We start from the raw sequence: 3,197 nt of genomic DNA, 5'->3' as shown, positions 1-3,197 counted from the left end.
GTTTACATTTTAAGTAGATTATGGTGATCAGATTCTTACATGGATTAACAGAGAAAGGAGTTGAAATCCTACTGAAAGTTGATTGATAACAATAAAGGTGATATCATTGTATAACTGAAGTTGATTTTTTGAGAAAACTTCAGAGAGTGTTTTTGGGAGTTTGAATAGTTTCTTTCAAAAAAATATATTCGAGCTCCTTCTAAAAGCAAAGTGACTAAGTGAGCATGCCATTGTAAACCACTGAGTATCAAATTTAATGAGAAAATCAACACAAAATGAAGAGCTGATAAAACATGCATTTCAAAATTGGAAACTAATAGAGAAAATGCATTGTTAATTTGATGACTGGGTCTGGAAAGGTCACTCTTGGAAATGGTGTTTTGCAGGAAGGCGGAAACGTGCCTAGAGGCCATAGCAGCATCGCTGGGTCCCTGTGGAGGTGCTCCTAGAGGCATTTTCCTGGGGTAGCTGAGTTTCCCACTGCAGAGCCAGGACATGTCTGGTCTGCATTCATCCCTGAGACCTCTCTCATCTCCCTCAGCTATGGGAAATCAGGCTGAAGCAACCGAGTCTGTGATGGAGAAAACCTGGAAATCTGTTCCTATGAGAAGGCAACAGAAAGAGGCCGAACAAATCCGTAAACTTTTCATTGGCGGCTTGAGCTTTCAAACCACAGAAGAAAGTCTGAGGAAGTACTACCAGCAGTGGGGAGAACTCACAGACTGTGTGGTCCTGAGGGACTTTGCCAGTCAACGATCAAGAGGATGTGGTTTTGTCACCTTTTCATCCGTGACCGAGGTGGATGCTGCCATGGCGGCCAGACCCCATTCCATTGACGGCAGAGTGCTTGAACCCAGACGTGCCATCCCAAGAGAGGCATCTGGACAGCGGGGGGCTCACTGGACCCTGAAGAAGCTGTTCGTTGGTGGAATTAAGGAAGATACCGAGGAGCATCATCTTAGAGAGTACTTTGAGAAATATGGAAAAATCGATGCCATTGAGATCATTACTGATAGGCAGTCAGGCAGGAAAAGAGGCTTTGGATTTGTGACTTTTGATGACTATGATCCTGTGGATAAGATAGTGTTGCAGAAATACCATGCCATCAATGGTCATCATGCAGAAGTCAGGAAGGCTTTGTCAATATGGGAAATGCAGCAAGTCCAAGGTTCTAGAAGTAGAAAAAGAGACCCTTTTGATTTTAGTGTTTCTTCTAGTTGGGGTGGGAATTTTGGACGAGGGCCAGGAACTAAATTTAGAGGAGAAGCTGATGGATATGGAAATGGCCCCAGGTCTAGGGATAGCTGTCAAGGGTATGGAGGAGGACCTGGAGGTGGGAATTTTGGAGGTTACCCTGGTTATGGAGGAGGAGGTGGAGAATATGCTGGTCGAGGTCCTGGGTATGGCAACCAGTGGGAATTCTCTGGAGGTGGTTATGGCAATAATTTTGGAAATTACGACCAGCAACCTTCTAACTATGGTCCAATGAGAAATGGAAACTTCGGCGTTGGCAGGAACAAGGCGGCCCCATATGGTGGAGGCAATTATGGCCCAGGAGGCAGTGGCGGAAGTCGGGGTTATGGAGGCAGAAGTGGATATTGAGCTTCTTCCTGTTTGCCCTGGGCTTAACTGTCTAAATAGCAGAGGATGAGAGCCCAGATAAACAGTTTCAGGTTTTTGAATTAAGGACATTAAGGAAACTCTTATCTCAGTCATGAATAAATAGTGATGTGGCAGAAGACAACAGAACAGGTCCAGAGAGCCATTCTGTTGGTGGGTTGGAAGGCTGTATAAAAAGACACTTGTGAATTTTATGCAAGTGAATTTGAAAACTTTGATGAAATATATATATATATATATTTTTTTTTTTTTTAGTAAAAGACAAGTTACTTGTCCTCTTCCTGGAGGGGTCAAAGAAAATAATTCTATATCATATAATGAAATTATATTTAGACTTAGAAGGCTTTCTACCAAGAAGAAAATGCCTTGGAGACAGTTTCTCAGCTTCTTCCTGTTTCTTTGTTGTCGTGGTCTTTGTGAGATTGTAGAAGCATTCCTTCTTTGATAACATTAAATTTGCAAGTTTCAGGTGACATGTGAAAACTTTTTAAAGATTTTACTCAAGTTTTGAAAAGCTATTAGCTAGGAGTATGTTGTAATAAGAAATAATGTTATTCATTAAATTTTAGAGTATAGAGGTATGAAGCAGTTGTAGATTTTTATTTAATAAAATAATTCTAAAAGAAAAACAATTGTAGTTTGTCTGCTTTCATTTATAGCTTTTTGTACTTTAAATTTTTATCTTTGTAATATTTTTTATACTTTCAAGAGATATGGATGTACAGTACTATATATTTTGAAAGTGTGTAGCATAATGATATGACATCTATATCATGCAGTGATTACCACAATAATATTTAACATCCATCATCTCAAATAGTATTAAAAAGATAAAGAAAAAAAAAAGATTTTTGTGTGTGCAATGAGAATTCTTAAGATTACTCTCTAAACATCTTTCCTAGATATCAACAGCAGTGCTAACTGTACTGACCACAAGTCCATGCTCTGTAAGCACAGTGAGACCACATAATACCAAAATGTGGGAGTTTGTAGCAGGGAAAGATTGATTGCAGAGGCAAGCAAGGAGATGGGTGGCTCATGCCTTAAAACCCTCCAAACTCTGTGAAAGCTTTCAGCAAAGCCCTTTTCCAGGCAAGGTGACAGAGGGGCATGGTAAGTTGTTGCAAACTTCTTGTTGTCAGATCTTAACATCAGGGTCACATTCAGGTAATGATTTTCTTGTAAAGTGCAAGTGTTAGTCACTCAGTCGTGTCTGACTCTTTTCGACCCCATGGACTGTAGCCTACCAGGCTCCTCTATCCATGGAATTCTCCAGGTAAGAATACTGGAGTGGGTAGCCATTCCCTTCTCCAGGGGTTCTTGTAAATCTCCATCAAACAAATGTTATTCTCTGTTCTGACAAGAAAGGATAAGGTCCCAAGTCACAGCTTTCACCCTCTGAGGTCATGACCTGCCTAAGAGGTGGGGTTCCCTGCAGGGGCCTGTTACCCTGCCCAAGAACCTTTGTCCAGTACCCAGTCTGGATCCTCCCACCAGTACCCAGGCCAGGATGAAGAGGAAGATCTCTGCTACCAGCTTCCTCAGGGCCAAGTCCCCAGACTGCTGCCCAGCCATCA

At 41.5% G+C, this 3,197-nt stretch overlaps 1 pseudogene; it reads left to right on the top strand.

Moving 5' to 3' along the window:
- The first annotated feature begins 576 nt into the window (after nucleotides 1-576).
- Nucleotides 577-1,602, top strand: LOC113896633 (annotated as a pseudogene).
- Nucleotides 1,603-3,197: the final 1,595 nt, after the last annotated feature.

This window comes from Bos indicus x Bos taurus, chromosome 7, assembly GCF_003369695.1.
Source record: "Bos indicus x Bos taurus breed Angus x Brahman F1 hybrid chromosome 7, Bos_hybrid_MaternalHap_v2.0, whole genome shotgun sequence".
Lineage (NCBI taxonomy): Eukaryota > Metazoa > Chordata > Mammalia > Artiodactyla > Bovidae > Bos > Bos indicus x Bos taurus.
The sequence above is the reverse complement of the archived record's forward strand: the minus strand, read 5'-3'. Positions and strand labels throughout refer to the sequence as shown.